At 33.7% G+C, this 27,829-nt stretch overlaps 1 protein-coding gene across 2 annotated transcripts in view; it reads left to right on the top strand.

Annotated features, from left to right (window-relative positions):
* Window positions 1-4,440: 4,440 nt before the first annotated feature.
* The window catches only part of LOC145252699 (uncharacterized), a 75,378-nt gene continuing 51,989 nt past the window's right edge, over window positions 4,441-27,829 (top strand). Inside the window, exon 1 of one of the 2 annotated variants that reach the window (XM_080112523.1) lies at window positions 4,441-4,893. The gene's annotated coding sequence lies outside the window, so the exon portion shown is untranslated. Of the gene's footprint in view, window positions 4,894-6,978; window positions 7,316-27,829 lie in introns of those variants that run through there. The other variant, XM_080112522.1, reaches the window with a different exon arrangement.

The raw sequence follows: 27,829 nt of genomic DNA, 5'->3' as shown, positions 1-27,829 counted from the left end.
CCTAAGGTAAAGAAAGAAGTGGGAATGAATCATGTTGAAATGCATAATGTCTGACAGACAGGAAAAGGCAGCTGCAAAAAACGTGACAAGAACATTTTGAAATGAATCAATTGTCTAGATGAAAATTTTATGACTACTTGAAATTTACTGCTTCCGAATTGGATGGCACAAGGCCTTAAGTTTAAAGTTACTGACTCATGAAAGTAACAGAGAGAAATGAAAAGATATTTTATTTAAAACAGAAATAAAATTATGAACTTGGTGCTGCTCGAGTTGGAAGTATGCATCTCCCCAAGAGGGCATCCTGCGACACAAGATCTTTTGTGATTTGTAAATTCTACTTAATTTTTGCAAGCTATGGATTCAACTTAACAAAGTAAGACGCAAGACCTCAGGTTTTTACGACTTGTGGATTGCCTTCTTTAGTAAGGAAAAGAACACAACAAAAAAAAAAGAGAAGAAAAGAAAATAGAACACCATGAATTGCATGAGATCATCATATGTGTATTAATATTTCTCACATGGATTTAACCCCAGTGGAAAGGTTGGTGACAAATTAATTTTCATTCTCTATTTCTTTTAAGGTTTTTTCTTTCTAAATATCTTATATGGTATTTCAAAGGCTGCCGGCTCAATCTAAATGACTTTGGAACTTGCACAGTCACGCGCATTTAGTTGATTTGCATTTTGTTCAACTTTCACCTTGATATTCCAGCTCAATAAGTAATCCTGGGGAAATTATGTCAACTCTCAATGCCATGAGAATTTTTGCCTCGTCGGGCTATCCTGCAATTAAGAATTCTCTGGATTTGTGTCTTCTTTTCCATTTTTGTCTTTGTTGAACATTTATGCTTTTTACTACCTGCCTATCTCACTTCCTTCTTTATTTGAGGCATAGAAATTGTAAATATAGAGGTTCCCGGAGGAGATAAACATAATAGTCCATACCTGACTCGGTATCATTTGAAGATTTTTCCCATGGTTTTTCGTTTAGTGAGATAAAGTCTGGTGGCGCATTTCCAATGGTGGACTTCCCCGCCCTTGACTAATGCATGGATTGAAGATAACCAGAGCACTCGTTACTGAATTGGAAATGTAACAACATGTACGCATGTGTGGAGCATTGTAGAAGAAGTTGGGTAAAATGCCATGTTTTCATTGGAAATGATTATTTTAATGACAAGAAATATTCAGGTTCTGAGTAACTGCTGAAAAGGGATCAGTCTGAAGTCATAAAACCTCAAAATCTTCCAAAAATTGGTATTCAGCATGCACAAAGAAGAACTGGCCTGTGTAGGAAGAATTGGTGCCTTGGTAAGAAAAAAACGACCTCTGGTGGACAGAGAGAATACTCTTCCCACATCTGCACATCAAGCTCAGCTTAATCACACAGTTCACCAAGGCTCTGGACAAGGATGGTGACTGCTTCACTTACTTATGACAGGCTTTTCTAAAACTGACCATAAAGAATTTGAAAGCTAGCATCTTTGACAGTCCTCAGATCCAGTAGCTCAGAGATCCAGGGTTCGAAAACTCAATGAACAAAGTGAAACTGGAAGCGTAGAAGGCATTTGTTCTGGCAGTGAAGAACTTTCTTCGCAACAATAAGGTCAGAAACTATGCAGAACTTGTCAACAACATGCTGACTGCTTTCAGAAACCTGAGCTACAATATGAGCGTCAAGATGCACTATATATTTTCACATATGGACCGGTTTCCTGAGAACCTGGGTTCAATGAGTGACGAGCAGGGCGAGAGACTCCTTCAGGACCTAAAAGAGATGGAGACCAGGTATCAGAGTAGTGGGGACGCAGTCATAATGGCTGCTACTGTTGGAACCTGAAGAGAGACCTCTCTGCCACTAAGCATTCTAGGAGCTCAAAGAAAGAGAAGTTCAATCCCGGAAGTTTGAACAATGATGAAACAACATATGATTTACGTGTACTTAGCTTTATCAATGTCCACCGTTCAGTTTACAGTAATCGATGTTTCTATCGGGTAATCAATATTTGTTGTTGGCAAAACATTTTTTTCTCTTAAAAACATATTTAGGATGATATATGTTGTCAAAAATCAGGTAATAATGCCACAAAAATGTAATCGATTTCGTCACAAATTCTGATTTATTTTTCAAATCAACTTAGCACGAAAACCTGACCTAATGGAAAGAAATGGATGCCATTTCCTGATTCAGCAGTGCAAAAATGCCTGAAATCAGTTGTAGAAATGTAGACAACATTCAAAAAGTAAAAAAGATTGTAGCCCAGTGTAATTATTTATATATAAAACATTAAATTACTGACGTCATTCTATGATTTTATATAGACATTTGCAAAGCATATTTTTACGACTTTTCTTTTATATATAGGCGATGTAATAATTTTTCTTTTGTTTAACGCCCGTTTGACATGCTGGCTTCAGTTGAACTGCTTTTTAGAAATTAACTTCCAAAGTAGCCTATTTTAGGAAAGGTTTTTATTTATCCTTTTTTCTCTCAAATCCATCTTTATCACTTCCTCCTATGTCTTGGCTACATCATCTGTGCTACATCTACTGACCCTAGAACTCTAATCCATTTTTTCAATGTAACTAAACCAACAAAGTTTCCTGTTCTACATAGGAGGAGCCTTCAATAAGTTTCCAAACTTTTTTGTACAGGCATTTAAAATTGTCATAGGCTCTTGAAAAATCAGTATGTTATTGCTATACATCTTACAAGATGACTGACCAATTTTTATCATTTCAGGTTGAAATAAACAGCTACAGCATGAATGGGAATACACTCTACTAAAGTGTGATTGTCACAGTTGGCGAATTTTAAAAATGCAATCTGGACGTGAGGACACTTTAGAAGAACAATATGCAATAAAATTCTGTTTTGAACTTGGGAAAAATATCACAGAAACATATGGAATGCTCCACACTGCTTTTGGACCATCTTGCATCAGTTTTTGGGTGGCATAAGAGATTCAAGGAAGGCAGAGAGTCTGTGAGGGATGATGAGAGGTGTTGGAGGAGTAAGGAAGTCAGAACAGCAGAGTTGATTGGCCAAATAAAGAATTTTATTGATAAGGACCATTGTGTGTCTATAGAGACAATAAGTGCTCAACTTGATGTTAGTGTGGGTACTGTACACACAATTATTCACAAGAAACTGAAGATGGGAAGATTTGCAAAAAGTTTGTCCTAAGGGGCATCAAGACAGTTTCTTATTCTCCCTATAGTCCAGATTTTACCTTAAAGGCTGTTGTTATGAGACAATTGAGGAGATGAAAGAGACTGTGACAAGGGTCATTGACATGCTCGTACACGAGGACTTTCATGGGGCTTTCCAGAAGTTGTTGGAATGGTACAACAAGTGCATTGCAGCCGAAGGAGATTACTTCAAAGAGGACTAGAGTTTCATGCGTGTACTATCAATAAAAGTGCCTATACAAAAAAAGTCTGGAAACTTATTGAAGGCGCCTCGTACATCTCTCTATACTGTCCAAGTGAGATCTTCTAATCTAAGCTTGTTTTTAAGATTCACATTACAAATCCATTGTATCATTCTCATACTATTTCTCTCCATGCAATGCATGTCCTCAACCCTTACTAGCCTGGATTCACTCCCATACATAATCACGCTATGCATATCTGCCTGATAGATGCTTTTCTTGGTCAACAGCGATAATACTCTGCTGAAATTCCCTGCATTTACTCCATCAACTTATAACCAATGCTATTACACTAGCACCAGCTCATATCTATGATTCAATTATATGACGAAGGTAACACAATGGACAATCTCAATAGTCTTACCATTCAAATATACTTTCTTCACATTTGAACAATCTGTCTTCATCTCTGTCTTTGGCCTAAACGAGACAATTTTAATTTCTGTCAATTCAAAATACCTTTGGCGGAGAGTTGGATTTTTCCTGCCTTAAAAAACAGACCCTGTGTCTAACTCTGTCCTCGTGAGTAGGTAAGTAAATAGACTCTACTAGATGTACACAATAATTATCTATCTATTATATACAAGGAACTTTGTGTGTGTGTGAGTTCGTTCCCTATGAGCTCTGAAACGGCTGGGTAGATATTTTTTTAAGTTCACACGAAGGTACTTGATGTGTCTGGAAATGTTCTTACATAGGTTTTATATCGAAATGCGTCTGATAAGTATAACAATAGTATAGCAATAAACTAATCCCTTCTCAAAGTGAAAAGGCAAAGACTGGTAAAGTGAACCTCCTACAACTGCACAGGATTAGCTTCATACTGCAATCGACAGGGTCATTATAGGAACAATGTAGACCGTTGATTTGGGTGCCGATGTAAAACGCAAGCGCCAGATGACAAACGAACACCGGCGGAAGTTGCTGAAAATACGAACAAGGGGAGACAACCCTTGGTTATTTGTTTAGCTGTTGACTCGCGTATCGCGAGAGAAACAAGCGTAGTAGGAGGAGCTAACAGAGAGGAAGTTACCAATTGGCAATGTCTTCAATAGAGGGAGGTAGAAGACATCACTTAGCGCACGTCGCACACACGTACGTATTAATTGTTAAAGAGAAAGTAGGAGGGAATTACTCGCTCGCTGAAAAGGTACAATCGATTTACCAGAACGGGACAACTCTTTCTTTTTTTTTTCTCCTAACTCCCCTGCTTTTTTTTTCTTGTGTGTCCACGAGATCTATTCTAGTTAATTTCTACCAGTACTAGTGCGAATAGTAGTAACTACTAATGCTACTATATGTGTTCTTGAGGAAATTTTAAGTAATAATCGTATCAAAACTGAAAAAGGGACGGGTAAAAAAAAGCAACACAAAAAAAAAGCAACACAAAAAAAGATATGTCTGTCGCTTTTTGTCCCATGGTTTTTAACGGATTGAGTACGAGGAATACATCAACGTATGTATATGATTTTCTTTCTTTTTAAATGTTTTTTTTTTTTTTTTATATGGTTGTGTGTGGATAGTCTGGTTCGTTTGTAAAAATTATCCATATATCAATTAACGTGCACGATGTTAAAACATTGGTTATGTAAAAAAGCGTCCTTTAAAATGAAATCGATCACCAAAAGTAATTTTTTTTTCAAAAGAAAATTTTTAAAAAGTATCGAGTAAAACAAATTATGCACGCACACACGCATATATATATATATATATATATATATATATATATATATATATATATATATATATAATTGGTTTTAATATTTCTAAAATATATGTATTCCTAGCCTCACTGAAGAGCCGTGATACAACGAAACACACACATGGTACTCTGCGAACCGTGCTATTTTTTAAATAAAAAAAAAAAAATTATTTCAAGTTAAATTCAATAAATTGTTAGATGAAAGTACAGAATAGTTGCAAAACGCCCTCCATTTCACCATGTTAAAAATAGATTTCTAAATAATAGTGTTATTATTTCAGCACTGTCCGTATTCTAAAGGATCATTCATATATATTAGCCTAATAAAACAAACATTTTATGCGTAGCTAACTTGCCGTAATATATATATATATATATATATATATATATATATATATATATATATATCGGTGCTAATGCAGAGAGTGATCCGCGCTATTTTTTTCAATCGTATTTTCACGTTTAATTAAAGTTTTATGTTTTTTTGGTGCTAGTGCAGTGCAGTGCACTTACTGATCCGCGCTATTTTTTTTTAAATCGTATTTCCAAGTTTAATTAAAGTTTTATGTTTTTTTTTTTATTCAATTGTAATGTTAAAGTACAGAATAGGTACAACCCCCCCCCCATGTTAAGAATGGCTTTTTAAAATAAAATAAAAACATGCATAAATCACGAATAATTTTGTGTATAAATTCTAAGAACCACTGTGGCTTTATCTGGTTAAAATCTCTGCTCAAGGTCTATTTCTAAATAGTAAGTGAAAAGGCAAATTGATTTCTTCTTTCTTTTCCTTTCTTTATGATCATATTCAAAAGATAAATAAATCTGTAATGAAATTACCAAAATGTTAACGTTTATTTACATATATAAAATGTTCTTGTGTCTGTGGTTATTTTAAATTAATGTTTTCAGTAGTTAACTTTGTAAAGCAATAGTGAGCCAGCAGAACCAGCCAGTAAAATAAAAAGTAGAACTAAAAGTGTTAGTAATAATACTAATGGTAGTAGTAGAAAAATAGAGGTAGTAATAATATGAATTCAATTATATGACGAAGGTAACACAATGGACAATCTCAATAGTTTTACCATTCAAATATAGTTTCTTCACATTTGAACAATCTGTCTTCATTTCTGTCTTTGGCCTAAACAAGACAATTTTAATTTCTGTCAATTCAAAATACCTTTGGCGGAGAGTTGGATTTTTCCTGCCTTAAAAAACAGACCCTGTGTCTAACCCTGTCCTCGTGAGTAGGTAAGTAAATAGACTCTACTAGATGTACACAATAATTATCTATCTATTATATACAAGGAACTTTGTGTGTGTGAGTTCGTTCCCTATGAGCTCTGAAACGGCTGGGTAGATATTTTTTTAAGTTCACACGAAGGTACTTGATGTGTCTGGAAGTGTTCTTACATAGGTTTTATATCGAAATGCGTCTGATAAGTATAACAATAATATAGCAATAAACTAATCCCTTCTCAAAGTGAAAAGGCAAAGACTGGTAAAGTGAACCTCCTACAACTGCACAGGATTAGCTTCATACTGCAATCGACAGGGTCATTATAGGAACAATGTAGACCGTTATTTTGGGTGCCGATGTAAAACGCAAGCGCCAGATGACAAACGAACACCGGCGGAAGTTGCTGAAAATACGAACAAGGGGAGACAACCCTTGGTTATTTGTTTAGCTGTTGACTCGCGTATCGCGAGAGAAACAAGCGTAGTAGGAGGAGCTAACAGAGAGGAAGTTACCAATTGGCAATGTCTTCAATAGAGGGAGGTAGAAGACATCACTTAGCGCACGTCGCACACACGTACGTATTAATTGTTAAAGAGAAAGTAGGAGGGAATTACTCGCTCGCTGAAAAGGTACAATCGATTTACCAGAACGGGACAACTCTTTCTTTTTTTTTTCTCCTAACTCCCCTGCTTTTTTTTTTTCTTGTATGTCCACGAGATCTATTCTAGTTAATTTCTACCAGTACTAGTGCGAATAGTAGTAACTACTAATGCTACTATATGTGTTCTTGGGGAAATTTTAAGTAATAATCGTATCAAAACTGAAAAAGGGACGGGTAAAAAAAAGCAACACAAAAAAAAAGCAACACAAAAAAGATATGTCTGTCGCTTTTTGTCCCATGGTTTATAACGGATTGAGTACGAGGAATACATCAACGTATGTATATGATTTTCTTTCTTTTTAAATTTTTTTTTTATATGGTTGTGTGTGGATAGTCTGGTTCGTTTGTAAAAATTATCCATATATCAATTAACGTGCACGATGTTAAAACATTGGTTATGTAAAAAAGCGTCCTTTAAAATGAAATCGATCACCAAAAGTAATTTTTTTTTCAAAAGAAAATTTTTAAAAAGTATCGAGTAAAACAAATTATGCACGCACACACGCATATATATATATATATATATATATATATATATATATATATATATATATATATATATAATTGGTTTTAATATTTCTAAAATATATGTATTCCTAGCCTCACTGAAGAGCCGTGATACAACGAAACACACACATGGTACTCTGCGAACCGTGCTATTTTTTAAATTAAAAAAAAAAAATTATTTCAAGTTAAATTCAATAAATTGTTAGGTGAAAGTACAGAATAGTTGCAAAACGCCCTCCATTTCACCATGTTAAAAATAGATTTCTAAATAATAGTGTTATTATTTCAGCACTGTCCGTATTCTAAAGGATCATTCATATATATTAGCCTAATAAAACAAACATTTTATGCGTAGCTAACTTGCCGTAATATATATATATATATATATATATATATATCGGTGCTAATGCAGAGAGTGATCCGCGCTATTTTTTTCAATCGTATTTTCACGTTTAATTAAAGTTTTATGTTTTTTTGGTGCTAGTGCAGTGCAGTACTGCAGTGCACTTACTGATCCGCGCTATTTTTTTTAAATCGTATTTCCAAGTTTAATTAAAGTTTTATGTTTTTTTTTTTTTATTCAATTGTAATGTTAAAGTACAGAATAGGTACAACCCCCCCCCCTATGTTAAGAATGGCTTTTTAAATAATAACGTTATTATTTCAGCACGGATCATGCATGATTGCATGAGTACCTATTTTCATACAAAAATAAAAAAACCCTAATAAATGACATTTAAAATTAAATGCAAAACAAATATGAAAGTACAAAATAAATACTCCCAGGTAACACCGGTTATGAGTTCTGTACTTATATATATATATATATTTTTAATTTTATAATTTAGATATAATTTTACTGTCAATTGACACATTAAAAGAAATACAAAAACACCTGATTGAAACTATCATATCTTTCAACCTAATTTTTCTATTCAGGTGACAAAATATGTTTAATTTGTGAATAAATTGAGACGTTAAACTTTGTAATAATTACGTTCAAATGCGTGTATATATATATAATAAACTTTGCCTTTTTTCATCAAGCTTCTATTGGCCTCCTTTCAGTTTTGAGACGATCAGTACCCCATGTAGGAAGAATCTATAGTGAAGCAAGGCTGGCGCAATATTTAACACCCCACCTTTCTTGGATCTGCGTTACTTGATTCAGTAGTATATTTATTAAAATAATATTGTATGAATCATTTTTTCCCAGTTTTACTTTTTACAATTTTTATTTATTTACATAAACAAACCGCGTTCAGTAAATCTTTGATTATTTATCAGTTTTGTTTAAATTAGTTTAAATGCCATTTAATGCGACGAGACTAATCTCGTCTTTAAAAAAATGAAAGATATGTGTATTGTAGAAATAAATGTCATTATAATAATCACCTTTTAAATGTTTTTAGTGTTGATAACTAAAACTGTTTTTAGTCTAAAACTGTTTTCTACGTGCGTTGATTTTTTTTTTTGGTATTATTATACAAACACCGTGACAGCGTTAGGGTTAGGGTTAGGGTTTAGGGTTAGGTTTGGGGTTAGGGGTAGGGTTAATTCGCTGTCACGGTGTTTGTATAGTTTTACCTTTTTTTTTTTTTTTTTTTTTTTTTAAATAAATGAATTTTGAAAAAAAAAAAATAGAAAAAAAAAAAAAAAGGCCTTTAATTATGATTAATAATGCTAAATCAGAAGAATCCCCGACTCAATGCGCAGCAAACGGTGTCCGGTCAGATCCAGTTCTTGATATTCAAGACTTCCTGTTTTGGTTACTATTATGGTTTGACAAGTTTCGTACTAATTTTAATTTGATTTGTTTTTAATAACTAAATCAAATTAAGATTAGGTTAATCATTGTTGGGTGGAAGTACAGAATAGTTAGATGGACGTACAGAATGGTTAACAAAACACCACCATCACTCCATATTAAGAATGGTTTACTGACAGTGCTGCTGCTGCTGCTGCTGCTGAAATAACTTTATTCAGAAAGCCAATCTTAACATGGCGAGGGGTTTTGTTAACTATTCTGTATTTTCCCCTACCGATTTAATAAATAAATTTGGAAAAACTGAAAGTTTGGTCGGAAGTTATATTCCAGCAACTGAATTTGACCGTTTGCTATAATCATTAATATATTTAAAGAAAAAAGAGTAGACCGTGAATTTGAGACCATTTATTTTTCAATTGTGTATGTTTTCGGGCCGCAAACTCATTTTTCAAAATACGTCATGCCACACTATTATTTGATGTAACAAAGTAAAAATATTCATAAACATTTAATATCCATTTTGGGTTTGTATTACTGTACATATAGATTCGAAAAAGTTGTCAAAAAAAATTATATAACAAATAAATGTTATCAAAGGTAAGATAAGTTACTTTTCTACCTCACTGGATAATTTTCTAATGTTTTTATTTAATGTAACATGTTTATTCAGCTCGAAAAACAGTGTTTACCGATGTATGGGAAAATTTTATATGGCGCCCGACTTTCTCTTTGACACGGTAAGTTTGGGAAAATGAGTTATAAATAAAAAACTAGACAAAATACTGTTAGAAACTCGCTCAATATATTTTACCGTAACAGAGGCTGATATATATTCGGTGGGTTTTTAACAGTATTTTGCATATTTTTTATTTTTAACTCCTTTTCCCAAACTTACCGTGTCAAAGAGTCGGGCCGGGCGCCATTTAAAATTTTCCCATACATCGGTAAACACCGTATGTTTTTCGAGTTGAATAAACATGTTACATTAAATAAAAACACTAAAACATCAAGTTAGGTAGAAAAGTAACTTACCTTACCTTTGATAACATTTATTTGTTATATATTTGTTGACAACTTTTTCGAATCTGTGTACTGTACTGTACAGTAATACAAACCCAAACACCCTTTCCTCCTCATGTTAAGAATGGCTTTCTAAATAATAGCGTTATTTCAGCACGGATCAATAAGTGCACTTGCACTAGTACCGAATAATCGCTTAGAATATGCTTTTTTATGTAGGGTTTGGGACGCTAAAATCGTAATTTAATCAATAAAAAGGCAGCATATTTCTTTATTTACATTTAAAAATAATTGAAAATCTGTATGTCTGAAGTCATTACTTGATTTGGTGACAATTGTTTTCTGAAAGTTTTATTTTTTCTTTTCACCATGAGTGAAATATTCTTCTGTAAAAAGAATATTTTTTCTGTGTACTGTACTGTACTACCACCAACCACCACTACTACTATTACAAGCACCAGTGAGTGCGTGTGTAAAGATCGTATTTTCTGTGTATCAAGCTAAAATTCGGAAACTACGCAAGATACACACATCAGATTCAGTATAACCCAGATCTGATTCTATCAAAAAAAAAAAAAAAAAAAAAAAAAAATGTACTTTTACAAAATTTGAACCGAACGGATTTTTTTTTGTCAAACTCTAAAACTTAGTTTTGGGTTAAAAAAAAAATTAAGTTTGGTTCGAATTCGTTAATATATATATTCCATTCAGCTCACTAGTAAGATTTTTTTTACTAGTAGTTTTAAAAACAACACTGAAATTAGGCCAATCCGTCAGTTCTCTTTTTATTATATTGAATTAGTTGCTATATGTATTTAATAAGATCATGCAATCATGTGCTGATCAGCTATTCGTACCGGCGGTTTCTAATTGTATATTATAAATATATTGTGCTAGCCTCTTACTACGGTAGTTAGTTGAGCAATCGTACGCATTATAATATAGTCTGGCAGACTATGTATGTTACATCATCTGTTTATTTTCAGACATATTTTTTAAATGTAATAAATCAGAGGATACATCCACAGAATTTAAATTGATTGAACTGTTTTTTTTTTTAACCCGAGTTTTAAGCAAAAGTCAATCTGGTTCGGTTCAAATTCTGTAAGCACTTATTTTGGTTCTTCTTCGAAAAATCGAAATATTATTTCATCTGTTTCACTTTCACAATAATAACTTATAGAAAACAATTGAAGGTGGGCACTTTGAACACTTGAGAGCTAAAAAGTTCAATATAGAATGCGTAAATAATTCTCCAGTTTTTTAATAAAAGTAAAATGTGTGATTGTAACTAGACTTTTAGTCCACTCTGTTTTTATAATCACATACATATACATTAAAAGAACAAGCCATGCCCTTTTTACTCTTCTATTTTATCTATGCTCCCGGATAACGCCAGGTTGCCTTGCAATTAGCAGCTTATTTATTTTACCGTGTTAGCTGTACGTGTGTGTTGGGCGTATCATTATGAATATGCAGCTTTACTTTCATAAATGATATGCTGGTTTTCAGTAAAGGTAAGATCGGCAGGTGTTTCTTAAATTACCAGCCAGATGTAGATGTACTTTGAGACTTTGTGTATGTGTGTGTGTGTATATATATATATATATATATATATATATATATATATATATATATATATATATATATGCCATTGTTAAGCAACACAATACTACGAGAAAAGCGCGAGTAAAAAAAAAAAAAAAAAAAATGGAAGGGGATTTTCTAAATCTTTGATTTGCAGAGAGCTACAACCACAATTCAATAGTCTCCTATTCCCCCCTTATCAGTCGACCTCCTCTCTTTCCCCACAAGTGCTTGACACCAGGCAAGCTCGGGTCCTTTGACGAGTTGAGCGAGTATTTGATTCGATATGATGTACTAAAAAAGCCCCTCTCTTTGGTATGACTAATATCTATATTAATAAAATTATGTTAACGCGTCTCCCCGTTGTGTTACTTGCACATTTCTAATTACGATTATTTATTGACAAAAAATGCAATAAAGTATGAAATAAATAACTCCACCAGAATGAATTTCAGTTTTTTCCCAAACAAGTTTTGGTAAACACATATTAACCTAGTCGAGCGTGACACTGACCCACGTATATAGAAGGCCGTTCCAGTAAAGTCACGTAACCTGCTGACGTTGCAGAATAAAGTACAATGGCCACGGTTAGGCGATAGATGACTATAACGAGGATAGTTAATATTTGCTGTTTCAATGTTCAAATTGCCGAGGGATTTATAAAACTGATCCAAAAGTGACTGTTTTCATTTCCGAAAGATAAAGAGTTATTTTACATTTGGACATGGGCAATTAAAATGGAGTATTTTTGCTGGGAAAATACTGTATTGAAGTTTTTATTTATTTTATTTTTTAGTGTATTATTATTGATTTTAAAATGCACATGGTTTAAAATAATTCTCGTAATAATCGCCTAACCGTGACCATTATACTTATTCTGCGATGTCGGCCGGTTACATGACTAATGGAACGTCCTTCTATTTACGTAGGCCAAGCTGAACTTGATTAATATGCGTGTTTACCCAAGTCTTTAATTTATTTCATTCTATTCTATTAATAGTTAAAAAACAAACAAACAAACAAAAAACCCCGATAACCCTTCGAAATTTGAAAGTATTTAAAACACGTAAACAAGTTACGGACCCTCCTTATATAATAACATTTAGTAACCCATTTTTAACACGGAGAGGGTGATTTTTTTTATAACTATTTTGTACTTTCACCTAACAATTTAATAAACAAGATATCGTAAAAATTTAATTTGACTTGAAAATCCAGTACTTATACAAGGAAGGTACCGTGCTGAAATAACGTCATTATTTGAGAAACCCATCCTTACATGGGAGGATGTTTTGTAACTATTCTGTACTTTCACCTAACAATTTAATAAACAATAAATAACCTTAATTTGAATTTAACTTAAAAATACTAAAAAAAAAAAAAAAAATAGTACGGTACTTTCTCTACATAAGCACCGAAAATACTAAGCACGATCCGTATTCTGCATAAATACCCAATTTGGTTTAATTAAATTCAACTTTCAAAAAAAAAAATTTTTATTAAATAACTTTGTTTAAAAAAAATCATTTGATAAAATGAGGAGGAGAGGGACGAAAATGAAAGTAGAATCTGATTCTTCCTGGTGGTGCATGTACAAAGCAGAAAAAAGAATTTCAAAATAAAATAAAATTAAATAGTTTATAGAATGGAAATTTAATAACGTAAACTGAGCGAGCACCGACTTCCGGGGAATTAGCGGTAGGAATTATTTTTTTAATTTTTCATACATTTTTCCAATATCATAAAAGGGAAATCAAAATTTGTGCTACATAAAGGTAAATGTGGATTAACTAATATTATATAATATATATTGGGAGGGAGATCCCCCCCCCCCATAAAATAGTGTGAAACAATATTCAATGGGCACTGATGTATTTGATCAGTACCAAATTATTGCAATCGAAAACATTAGATTAGCCGGTGTAAAGGGAAGAAACGAGCCCTTCAATGAAGGGCCCCTTCATCTGAAATTACCGTGCGCGTTTATCGATTCGTTTTTTAATTTTATTTATTTTATTTTTTAGTCGGAAAAAGAAAAAAAAAACGACTCTGCTTCTCAAAAGTGCCTTTTTGTTTTTTGTTTAGTTTACGTTTAAATTTTAATAGTACCGTTTGAAAGATAAAATCTCGGTACTAGTGCAGAGTGATCCAGACGTAAATAATAACGTTATTATTTAAAAAGCCATTCTTAACATGGTGAGGGGGAGGGTGTTTTGTGCCTATTCTATACTTCAACCTTACAGTTGAATAAAAAAAAACATAAAACTTTAATTAAACTTGGAAATACGATTTAAAAAAAAATAGCGCGGATCACTCTCTGCACTAGCACCAAAATATCAAAGTTAATCTCCAAAAGAAAAAAATCTCGGGAAAAATAACTATCAGTTTTACGAAACTATTTCAACGATTAGTAAATTAAAATCTTAAGATGACGAATAAAAAAAAATTTTTTTACTAAAAATTCCATAATTACAAAAAAAAAAAAAGCAACAAAAAAAACAAAGGTACTTGTACAGTTTAATCAAGACATTAAAAATGAAAATATCGAAAAAAGTTTAAATTGTACGAATGGAATGAAGTCCCCCCCCCAAAAAAAAAAAACAATTCATTTAATTTCATCAAGTAGTTTTTGTTTTACAGCGAAAAACCAATTTGTTATGATACCGAGCAAAAGGTTCGATTTTTAGGAAGAAAAGCTAGTTGGGAGGGAGTATCGGCGCTTTAACTGGAGTTATCTCTCCGTAGCTCTTCTAAACTCCAAACAAAAATTAAGAAAAAATCCAAGATCTCTGCCTTCAACGCGCTCTCATAAAAACCTGTTTTTTTCCGCTGTAAAAAAAAAAAAAAAAAAAAAAATTATCAAATTAAGTGAAATTTTTTTTTCGGAGATCTTCAGTTCAAAACGGATACGTACAATTTAATGTTTTTTTTTTTGTTTTTTCAATATTTTCATTCTTTAATGTTTTGATTAAACTGTACAAGTGCCCCCCCCCCAAAAAAAACTGGTTAGTTAACGACAAAAACGCCAATCATTTGTAAACACAAACTGATTTTTCAAAAACTGTTAACTCTAATTGTAATAATTTCGTTTAATTTAATGTAGCAGCTAATAAAAAAAGAAGGTACTCTTGTATAATTTGACCCGAATTCCCGTCAAGCATGAATCAGGCGAGACCGGCGAGTCAGCCGAGCGTCGTAACGGACGCAGACTAATGATAAAAAAAAAAAAAAAAAAAAAAACCGGAAAAAATGCAAATAATCAAAAATAACAAAACAAAAAAAGCCTACCTTGAAAAATGAAAATATGTTTATTTATATGTGTATTTAATTTTTTTTATTTTGCAAAATATTTATCGACAGAAAGTTTTTTTTTTCTCCAAGAAAAGATTTTTTAATCGTATAATTGTTAGGTGTAAGTACAAGTTTGTTTTTTTTCTTTTTTGTAACCGTATTTTTTTTTCTTGTTTTTTTATTTTTTATTTTGAAGACTTGTCGTTCAGTCAAGTTCTTTTTGGTGACACTGTCCATTTGTACATCTCTAGGAGAAACCATCCTTTACACACGATCTTTTTTTTAAGTAAACATTTGTGTTTACAATTGTTGCACCTCATTTTTTGGGGACAGCAATTTCTTTTCCTGACAGTATGAGATTATCTGCATCGATGTTTTTATTTCTTTTTGTAACATAGATTTATTTCCTTACCTATCATTTTTCTGTTTAGCGAGTTTGAAAATATATTTGTCTTTTTTTTTTTTTTTTTTTTTTTGCTGGATAAGTCGCTTTCTTCCAATTCGAATGTCGTCTGCTTCCATTTAGATAGCGCTTTTTCATTTGGCTAATCAAACTCCCAAAAATTCAATTAAAAAAATAATAAATAACTAATCAGAAAATAAAAAGTCACCCCACCCCCTTAATATCACCTTAAAAATTACTAAAAACATAGCAGAAAAAAAAAATTAAATAAAATAAAAAGTCGAATTAGTGTTTAAACATTTGAACAACGCTCGGCCGACATTGATGATTGCCGGTCTCGCCCGATCCATGCTTGACAGGAATTCACAAGAATTCGGGTCAAATTATGCAAGAGTACCTTTAACTTGGTATAAGTTTTTGATGACATCGGTTTATCAATGTTTTTCCTTAAACTTTAAATGTTGTTCAAAATTTTCAAACTACATACTGCATAAATTTTAGCAATTACATTACTCGATTTATTAAGTTTTATTATTAATTTTAAAAAAATTAGCTAAACAATTCTTTATTTTATGACTAAATAGAATTCAAATTTGAAAGAAAATGATTTGCTAAATGAAATTTATAAACTTACATTTTATTTTTTTGCCGTTCTGTCCACCCATAGAAGTATCAAATTAATCGTTAGTAGAAATTATCCCATTTTTAAAATTATTGTTTTCTTATTGACTCGACACCTAAATTTTTATTTTATTTTCAAGTTTATATAAAAAAAATTTCTTATGCTGATGTTTACACATTCATGCATACAAGGGAAATATATCACACTTACAATTTTCCCCACAAACTGTTATCGGTAAAATCACAAAATATTTTTTACTAGCAGTATTACCTGACCTTGGTCGGGTGTTGATTTAATGCCATTTTTATGCTTATTGTCTGTATCTTTGGTAAAATTCAATATTTTTTTGTAATCCTAAAATTATTTTAGTAAATTTTGGTTATATTGATACCTTACTGACCAATGTAGCTTTCACATAGTGAATCCAACGTGCCAGCAACAGAATAGCTGCTAAGGGAAAAAATCAGAGAAATTAGATAATTTCTCTGATTTTTCCCCTTAGCAGCTATTCTTCCAGCTCAAAACCATGCCGTCCGAGCTGATTTTTTTTTTTTTTTTTTTTTTGGTTGCAGTGTTGGGAAATAGAATGCTCCAAGGAAGTGGTCAGAAAGGATTGCGGTAGATGTTTATTTAGTTTGCTATAGACTCTGTCGAAAGAATGGTTAAATGAGTCAATATTTAGGTAGTGCGTATGTTAAGAAATTTATTAAAAAAAATGTCCGGGAAAAAGGCAATCAATATATGTAAATTCCCCGATACATCAGTGAAGAATTATGAGGATTAGCAGAACTTTTCTAGAAATATATTTATTTGTTATTTAAAGTGTTAGTTAAAGTCAAGTTAATGGAAAAAATGGAAGAACTATTTTAAAATATAAAGAAATGTTAAGTTGTACTGTAATTGAGGTATTACCGTCTGTAAATTTTTGATTTAAGAAAGTAAATTGTCCAATTGTATCAATAAACGTCTTTCCAATTAATGGAACAACATTAAGAAGTTACGTCATCAAACAAAAAAAAAGAAGGAAAAAGAAAACACGCTGTAATGGTCGTGTGTGCGTCTGTACGTACGCTGTGAAGTATGAAGTAGTAGTACGAACAATTCCATAACAGAAATATGATGTCAACGTCGGTCTGGCTTATAGCTAAAAAATGGCCGGTCATTTGCATATGTACAATAATACATAGCGATTATCAGTTGCCGATACTTGTTGAAAACATTTCAATGCAAAATCTACCTTAAAACACTGCCAGGCACAGCAAGTACCTTTGTGTGAAATTTCATAAAAATTGGTCCAGCTGTTTTTCAGTCTATAATGAATGAACTCACACACAGTGACAAAGTTGCATTTATATAATTGTAGATGCATGTGTGTGTGTGAAAATATTGAATAAACAATACTTAGTCTAACGATATTGAATAACAATACTTAGTCTAACGATAATATTGTTAATTGAAGAAATTTATATTGATTTCATTAACATGGATTTTATGAGCTTTATTTTTGTAATATTCCCGAAATATTAAAAAAAATATAATTGTTAACATCTATGTTTTCATAAAAAAGGCAAGCAAAAAAAAATTCATGCGTTTTTTTTTTTTTTTTTAGTACTTGAAATTATAACTTTAATAAAGGTATTTTTTATTTGTACAAAGTAATACATTTTCACTAAGATTTAAAAAATAATGGGTTTGTTCATTATATTCTATGATCGTTGATTAATAAATGCTGAAAATTTCATTAAAATTGGTTTATTTCCTGAATTTTGGTGAATTTTTAAATGAAGTTGTAGGAAGCTACTATCAGGGAGATAAGTTGCAGGGATGCTATGTAGGGAGTTGAGAAGCAAGATATGTTTACCTTACCCTTGAACTTCTGTATATCAGTACAGTTGAGGAAGCAGGAACCCGAAAGGGAATTCTAAAGTCTAAAATTTCTGGGAAAGAAACTATTAGAGTAGAAAGCTTTCTAACATCTGGGGATCTCTACTGTGTAGGGGTGAGACTTTGCTGCTTGTTGTAGGGGGTATTTATGTCGAGTGGGCACAAGGGCTTTTAGTTCGTTGGAGCATCTACCACTAAAATACTTGTAAAAAAAGCAGAGGGATGCAACATTTCGTCTATGGGATAGTTGAAGCTTAGATGACAATTCAGAACCTATCAGGTTGGCGACATTCTTTTGAACCCTGTCCAGGAATGAGAAACTAGTAGCAGATGCGCCAGCCCAAATATGACAACAATACTCCACACATGGGTGAATGATGGTCTTGTAAAGGTACAGGATACTTTCAGGCATATATAACTTTCTAGCACAGTAAAGAAAGTCCACCTTCTTCCCAGTAGCCTTGACAATGCCTTCCATGTATCTGTTCCAACTCATGCTCCCTGTGAACGTTAAGCTGAGGAGTTTGAACAAAGTAATTTCAGGTAATGTATCTTAAGCCATAGCTATTAGTGGTAGAGAAGGTTTCTTGTAATTATAAACAAGTATAGTCTTGGCAGCACTGAACGTTACCATTTATTTTTGTCCCGATTCCACTACAGACTGGAGATCTTTCTCTAGGATTTCTGCCAATGCCTTGGATATGTGTTCATTCGTTTTCCCCTCGTACCTGTTATAAAGCATGGTGTCATCAGTAAATATGCCCATTTCAAAGACAATTTTGTCAGGGAGGTCATTTTATGAATATCAGGAATGATACAGGTCCAAGGATCAACCCCTGAGGTACACCCGCATTTATATCATTGTTTTGACGTGACGATTAAGCACAATCTGGATTCTTCTTTTCTTTAAGAAGGAGTTAATTATTAGTTCAGTAATACCATATTTTTCTGAGAAGACCATGGTGCCATACCTTGTCAAAAGCCTTAGATATAGCTAGGGCTACTGCTTCCCCTCCCCCTGCCTTATCCAGTGCATGGTATATGCATTCAAAGATTAGTTAGAATATCTACAGTAGAACTGGGTTGCCTAAATCGATATTGATGGTCAGACAGAACTGTAAGATGCTGGACTAGAGCTTTAAGTATGGACTCAAATATTTTGGTGACAAGAGGGAGGCGATAATTTAATGGGTCAGTTCTTTTGCCAGCATTCTTGTAAACTGGTACCACAGAAGCAGTTTTCCAACAGTCAGGGAAGCAAGATTTAAGACATTTGTTGAAAAGTTTGGAGAGAACTGGAGCAACCTCAGCAGAGCATTTTTTTTCTTTAATAGTACAGCTGGGATGAGATCGGATCTACATGCTTTTGAGGTGTTTAGTTTTTTATATCATGTACTTGAGAAGGAGTGATTTTCAGATCATTTAGTGTGGTTACTGCCCGCAAAGAAAACTCAGGGAGGGAGTAGTTTGGGGAGTCCAAAGTAGAGTTTGAGGCAAACTGACGAGCAAGCATGTTAGCTTTCTCTGTTGCCGTGCAAACAACTTCATGATTGTTGGATAGTGGGGGATTTGTTGATTGCCCATTATTTACTACACTATTATAGATTTTCCAGAAATCACGAGTTCCTAATTTCTGCGCTTCAATGCATTTCCTGGTGGTTTCAGTATATTCACTCTTAGCTGTCACTATTTCTTCCTTATAATTACTTCTAGCTTCAATAAACTTTAGTCTGTTTGTACTAGACTTATGTCGGATAAATCTGCGGTATGCATGTTTCCTTGGAGCAATGGCAGCTGCGCAAGTAGAAGTAAACCATTGGGGAGAGTGGGGTTTGCTATAGAACTTCCATGTGGGAATATGTGCTTCTATTGCTGCTTTTAACCATTCAATGGTCTTATTTGCGCGCTGTTCCGCAGGAAGAGAAAGATATTTCCCATGGGGTATCTCAATCAGCCTTATTGTAGTACCTTGTCATTTTGAGCAATAGCTCTTCAATTTGGGCTTGAGAGTTTAGAGTGACGTCTATCATTATCACAGCATGATCAGCATTCTTGCATGGGCAATGGGCATTTGTTACACAATCCTCAGGAACTGTTGTAGGAAATAAGTCCAAAAGTGAGATTTACTGGTCCTGACGATCTGGGAGACGGGTAGGAAACATGACTGACTGTGTCAAGGAATGGGATTTAGAAAAGCTATGAATGATGCTACCAGCTGTATCTATGTAGTTAGAAAAGCCAAACCGATTATTGTAGTGGGCATTAAAGTCACCAAATATATGTATTTAGATGCTAGTGTCAAGGAAGGATACTACATCTATGCTGTCAAAGACACGATTGATTTGAGTACAATCCTGGGTCGAGGAAGAGTGATAAAGAAAATATAAGTTGCTATGCTATGTTGTAAAGTTAGTTAGCACATGAAGGCTTGGTCATCTGATTCTAGTTTAGATTCCTTAATCATGGGGGAGGGTGTTACGAATGTAGACTCCAAGTCTGTGCATGTGTCTGTCAGAGTCCTTACGACAAAGTGGAAGATAACCAGACATGTTAAAGTGGTTAGATGGGATGGAGGAGTGCAAATTAGTTTCACTTAGTGTTATCCGGGGATTTTGCTAGGAGAAATGATTCTACATCGTCTAAGTTAGTTCCAAGTTCACGGATATTTGTAAATGTAAGACTCAAGGGAAGAGGCAAATCATTGTTCGAGTGTGTCTGGTTTAGTCGTTATTTTGAATTGAGCTGTCATTTATTTTTATTTCGTAGTTTCAGTTCAGGGTGAGAGGTGCTAGACAAAGTGGATGTGCATAGCTACCATAATGCAACACAAGTAGACCATCAGCCGATTCCTCATCCACAGGAATGTGGTCTCCAGAATGCCCACCAGAGATGAGTGCAAGGTCCCTTTCCATGTGAGACATGGCACTACAAACATCCTGATATACAACTGATGATAGAGCAGCCGCTCTAAGTGCTACCAAATAGTTAGGACACCTGTACTGTCAGTCGGAATACAGCAGCCAGACAAACTGTTAAACTGGTACCCTCAAACCTATCAGGCAAGAGTGGTCCAGTCCAATCATGTTAGCATACATGGTAAACAAGCACCCCCAAAATGCTCAGGTTTAGAAGGGAATGGTGCGCATGTGGGGAACAGCATTCATTGCTCTAGTCAAGAAACATAGCTAAGCACTGGACATCTCTAATGAGTCCATGTGATTACACCTCTGCTCCTGGCTAATAGGCAAAAAAGGAGTATGGAAGCCTGGCGATAGGCAGAGCCTATCTACTCCTTAAGCAGTTCAGGTTTGCAAACCAGTGATTTGATCGAGTCACCTGCTCTAAGTAGGTCGTTGACCAGGATTGAGAAGGCCTCCCACCCCCGTTTGGTGTCAAGATGTATGAGGTTAGTGGCACAGGTTTAACACTAGTTTTCCTTCTCCTAGATGGATGACCTGACCAGATCTACAGCTCCATTAGCACTGAGAGGGTTATCCCTGTTCCTGGTTTTAAAACTAGGTATTTCTACACCCCTGCATGGGTAGTTAGGATTAATTGAGTTAGTATCAAAGATAATTAGTATCTGCTTTGAAGTTACACTCCTCAAAATAGGATTAAGATTGGAAGATGTGGTTATTTACACGTTTTGAGTCGAACCACGGGTGGAGGTATATATGAGTATGTGCTGTAAATTTAAAGTTTATATCTACTAGAGTTCAATGAGGATTAAATATGGTTTGTGGATTAATAAATACATTGGAAAGACTATAGTATAAAGAGTTAGGGTATGATTCGAAATGAGCTTCAGGTGTTAGTTTTCATGTAAAGAAAATCACCAGTACTTTGGCCCACCTAAGGGAAAGAAAGATATAGTTGCTACTTAATATAGATCACTTTGAATATAAGTACAAACTATGGCTAATAAGTATATTTTATAAATAAGCTATAAAATACAGGTATAAGTTATAAGATAATGCATGCCGTCTCAATAGATAACTATAGATGTTTAGTATCAATTTTTAAAGGTCAGCCTTCTAAAGTTAAGGACCGGAAGTTAAACCCTTCTCCCAAGATATGTGCAAGTATGTGATGTTATAGCAGCTTGGGGAGAAGAGCGATTGGTTAGTTGTCCAGCTGGAACAGGAAAGATGATATAACTTACTAGAATACAGTATTAATATACATTAGGATATACAGAGATATGGGAAGAGTCTAGGAGTATAAGGATTTGTAATGTTTATCATGCAAAACAGACACAGGTAGTCATCTTGGCGGCAAAGTGGCTAGCCCTTTTAACTCTACATTTAGAAAAGAATTTGTACCAGTTATTTTAGTATCATACATAAGTAACCATATGTGTGGCCAGTCTAGGCCTTATATTTAGACATGCACTTAGTGAAGTAATGATAAGAGTGAAGAAATATCAGTAATTAAGAGTTTAGGTGAATTGTATTATTTTGATTTATTGGACTACTGTTCTCATCTTGAGTTTGATTTTCACAATGTTTCTATCAATGTAACCTCTGACTTTCTTCAGGCGTAGCTTGTCGAACTTGAGAATATTTCTGTCAAACTCAGAAATTTGGATGAAATTTTGGACGGAACCCTTTATTTATGTTATTTTTGATGTACCAAATGTTTTGTTGTTCTTATTTAGTGTTCTTGTTTGGGCGAGTCTTAGTGTGGTAGACAGTCTTAGGAGTGTTCATGTTGTGAGATGCTAGATATTATATATATTCATTGTGAGTGTTCATATTGTCTTAAGATGTTCATGTTTGTGGAGATAGATATTTTGGAGACATAAACAGGGTATATATATAAAGAGAGAGACAGTTCTGTATATATAAGAGATGGGATATATATAAAGAGAGAGAGACAGTTCTTATATATAAAATAGGCAGTGTACATGTTACTACAATAGCCAACGGCATGTAATACACATTGAGAGGAGATTTATGAATATCTTGATAGATAGACCGAGAGTTTTATATTTATACTTTTGACAGTTCTGTGAACGGGAGTGTTTCTATAACATTTATACCTTGACACATATACTTTCTAACACATATTTTTTAGATGATGATTTTATCAAGGTCCTTATAATATAAATGGACAATGCCTTTTCTGTTGAATAACAACACGACGATGCAGATACAAAACCACATGATGAAATCCTTTATTTCATGACCGGTCCTGATTTCGCTCGAGGAATTCAAAGTTTCTTTACATGGCTTTTCTTCTCTAACCTTTGTTTCCAAGGTTTGGTGTCAGCAGCTGTCTCTGACCTCTCTCTCTCGACTCTTCTCCTCTTTTTCTCCCAGACTGCATCTAAAACTCCACCTATATTGAGAACTCTTCACGTCATCGCATGATTAAACATGTACTCATCGAGCATGTTGCCTTGACATGCGTCACGTTGCAAAAGATGCCACACTGACATGACCCCGAGTTCAGTAACCTATTTTTCGAGTAACCTCTTTACAAAATATGTTTACAATTTCAATTGACGATTAAATTCCTTATTTTAATTTTCACAGAAACAAATTTCATCATTACATTCCTTTTCCAATAAACAGATATCTAACTAAACAATTGCGATTCCACATTCCTTATTTTCAATAACATTTTGTATTTATTTTAACATATGATTGGAATTCTCAATTTCAAATCTAGCTTCGCAAGTTCGAATCCTTGACTATCCTCTTTCATATTTACTCACTTACAAGAACAGGCTTCTGTTATTGTAACATATTTACTTAACGAGGGTAGCATGCTCTTGTTTCATCAGCCATGACTGGATAGAGCTCCTAAGTAATTCGCAATTCTATTTTTCAGTCACCCATACTGAGGATTGAACCTTCAGGAGAATATCACTTTTTACAATTGATTTTCCAAGTACTCTAACCACTGTGCCATGGTGCCACAGGTTCAATCCTCGGTGTGGGTGACCAAAAAAATACAATTGCGAATTACTTAGGACCTCGATCCCGTCATGGCTGACGGAACAAGAGCACGCTAATAAAGGGTTCTGTTTGAAATTCCTGAGTTCGACACGATACACCTGAAGAAGGTCGGAGGTTACATCCAAAACATTATGAAAATGATGCTCAAGATAAGAACAGTAGTCCGAAGAATCCAAATAATATGAATGACCAATCCTCAGCACAAAAATTCAGAAAAGTTTAGGTGAATATGCAATAACTTTGTAGTAAGTAAATAATTAAAAGTAAGAGGCTTTCTTTCCACAAAAGTTTCGACTACACATCGTGTTCAGCTACATTTCTATTTTTTAACCTGTAGTCAGTAGTTCAGCAGGGTGATCTTTTTTTTTGAAATTTATATTTTAATTTTATTTAATATATCTTACCAGGAAATAAAGTTGAGAAATTTAATTTAAGTACATTATGCAACAACTTTACAATGAGTAGCATGCAAGCAAAGCCATTTGCTCTGTTTAAGAAAAATATTTAGGAAATGGGGAGTCGGGGTTTGTTGGCCTAATCAGGAATCAAGGCCAGGCACAGTGTTTCAAGTGAGTCCCTCATATTGTAACTGCATCTGGCTAATGAGTAAAGGATAAGTATGGAAGTTGGGCGATAGGCAGAACCTACAACACCTTAGGTGATATAAGTTTGCAAACTGAGAAATTTGTTGTTATCAGCTCTAGGAAGGTTGTTGACTATGACCCAGGAACCCCCCCCCTTCCCCAGTGTTTTGGTGCAATGTCATGGAATAAAAAGCATAGGTTTACTCCAAAACTTTTATGTACTAACAGATTAGGTTAAAAAAACATGCAAATTCAAGTATTTTATTTTATTTTGAACAAGAAAAACACATTTAACAGCAAACTGTCTTCTTCCATTTTTTTGCTTACATCAAGGTCAAGGAACGTAATTCAAACTTGAATTCATACACAATCACCACAAATAATATTAGCGAGAAATCGTTTACCGATCAATTTTTATAAAATAAAAATATTAGATGAATTTGCGTAAGTTTTGGCGTACATTTTTTTTTTTTTTTTTTAAATGAAAATATTGGAATAAAACTTTATAAGTGCCAACTTGTGTGTGTGGAAAACGTTCTTCAAAGCGTGCACTAATCAAAAATTACACAGATTTTTCAGATCAATTGCATCAAAAATTGTCAAAATATAAAATAATTAAGGAAAATATATGAAAAATTGTTTTTTATTTATTAAATAGAGCATGTTCAAGGCATACTTTTTTTCCCACTAGGAAAATCTCCCTAAAAATATGCTTAAGGGTTGTTTTTTTAATATCACGTGATCTAATGTTTATTATAGTAGGAATTTTATACACTAACACCATTCAAGATTTTTAGTGTACATTTTTTTTTTTTTTTTTTTTTCGGGGCCCAGAAATATGCATTAGGAGAGAAGGGGTAATTTTTTTCTCCACAATAAAATGTAACTTGTGGAAACAATATTTAATGTTGGTACTAATTCCAAATAGAAACTTATAAATTGGCAGTCTTGATTTAAGCAGTTCTTTTATTAAGTCTAAAGACAACCGATAAAAATATTTTAGCAAATGAAAAATTTTACTTTTTCATTTGCTATTTAGCGATGAGCTTTGTATATTATTTAATTGGAATTCATTATTGAGATGAGAATTATTTATTAATTTATTTTATTGTGGACTATTATCCTCATCTTTCTTAGTTGTTGTTGTTTTACAATGTTTCGGCCAACTATTCCTCTAGCCTTCGTCAGGTGGTTCCAGGTGAGAATTGTCTGAAGATAGCGATTTCAATCCTATCCAAAGCCGATCAGAGGCTTACTTGGCCAAAAACGTGGTGAGACGACAACAACTATGGATGGCAGTGATTGCTGAGAATGCAGTTGGGAGATCCAGAGTTCCTATCCTGTCGCGGTTACCACCTAACGAAGACCAGTGGAATAGTTGGCCGAAATGTCATTAAACAACAGCTAAAAAAGATGAGGATAATAGTCCGCAATAAAATAAATTAATAAATAATATTCATCTCATTAATGAATTTCAGTTAAATAATATATATACCATTCGGTTCGGCCCAGACTATGGAAGATCAGATAATAAATAAACGTGGATTTATAAGACCAAAAAGTTCAACCTTGATTGCCCTTCGGGATCCGTGGCGCTGTGGATAGAGATGTTGAATCTCTACAGTTCCAGGTGAGAATTGTCTGAAGATAACAGTTTCACTCCTACCCAAAGCCGGCCAAAGGCTTACTTGGCCAAAAATGTGGTGAGACGACAGCAACTATGGATGTAATTTCTGAGAATGCAGTTAGGAGATTCGGAGATCCTATTCTGTTGCGATTACCACCTGACGAAGAGGAATAGTTGGCCGAAACGTTGTGAAAAAACTAAGAAAGATAAGAATAATAGTCCACAATAAAATAAATTGATGAACTTTGTGTTTTTACCTGCAACTTCTATAGAAGATTGTATAAGTTTTTGTTATATGGTGGATTCAACCAAATACAGGTACACTGCTGGTTCTTACCATTTTCAGATTTAGGACTAGATAATTTTCAAGTTTCATTAGCATATTGCTGATGCAAAGCTTGATTATCTCTGCCAATCACACCATTAATGTTGTCACAAGGTCTACATCTGTTTTTCATCGCCATATTATGGACAATCTATATATATCAAAGGCAAATACAGCGTGCACATTTTTGTATGTCAAAGAAAGGCTTTTTTTCGCCGGGGTTCTCGGGGGTGGGGGTGGGGGGGTACTATGTCTTAGAACTGTTTATATACCCCCTAGATCATAATATGTACGATTTGTGAAAGCGCGTCTAGATTTATTTACATCGACTTTTACAAAATTCTTGCTATTTCGGCTGGCCATGTGTGTGTTGGGCTTTTTCGTATAAAAGCGAAACTAAATCTAATGTGAAGGTGTGGTTCTTGGCCTCGTGCCGGGAACATCCAGAAAGCAATCAGCTATTGATCAATGCGGGGGGAAACCCCTTATATCAGACAATTGCTATTCAATTTAGACATTCTCCTTTTTATAGGGAGCTGGTTTTTCTCCCCCAATATCTTGGGTAAACAAAACCAGCCAAAGTTGGGTAAAAAAACAAAAAAAAAAACTGCCTTGCAGTAAAACTTAACTGCGGTATTTCTATTTGACCTTATTAAATTCACACACCTGTCAATTTGTGTAAACAAACCTCAAAAAAACGTTAACTGCACGATTTCGATGGCATGATATTTGACCTCATTTTTTAATTGTTAAATAAATTCAAACGTTTTTCTCTTACTCTCCCTTGCTGGCTGAGCGGGTAAACATGTCAGGTTTTTTTCACACTTTATTTTCCACCTTTGCCTTAACACTCTTGGTTCGATCCTATCTACCTACCAAAACTTTTTTTTTTTATTATTATTACCCCCCCCCCCCCCAACGCACACACCTACAAACACTCCTGCTAGTATTACTTAAAATACAGCCGCTAGTCATAGTTTTACTGTAATCTCTTGTATGGTGGTCAGATGATTTTATGTAGACAATGTTTTGTTCATAACCCAAATTTCTTAAAGCATCGTTATAGAATTGTGAAGTTTTCATCAAAAATATGATCGTAGTATGAAATACGAGAAATTCTTTGAGCCATATTTGGCACAATAAAGTTAAATAGTAGATTTGGAATGGTTAGTATTTATGCATGTAATATAAATTTTTCTTAGGTGTAT

Source organism: Euprymna scolopes, chromosome 29, assembly GCF_053919585.1.
Source record: "Euprymna scolopes isolate OS-2025 chromosome 29, ASM5391958v1, whole genome shotgun sequence".
Taxonomy (NCBI): Eukaryota; Metazoa; Mollusca; class Cephalopoda; order Sepiida; family Sepiolidae; genus Euprymna; species Euprymna scolopes.
Note: the sequence above shows the minus strand (reverse complement) of the source record. Positions and strands in the feature narration are given on the sequence as shown.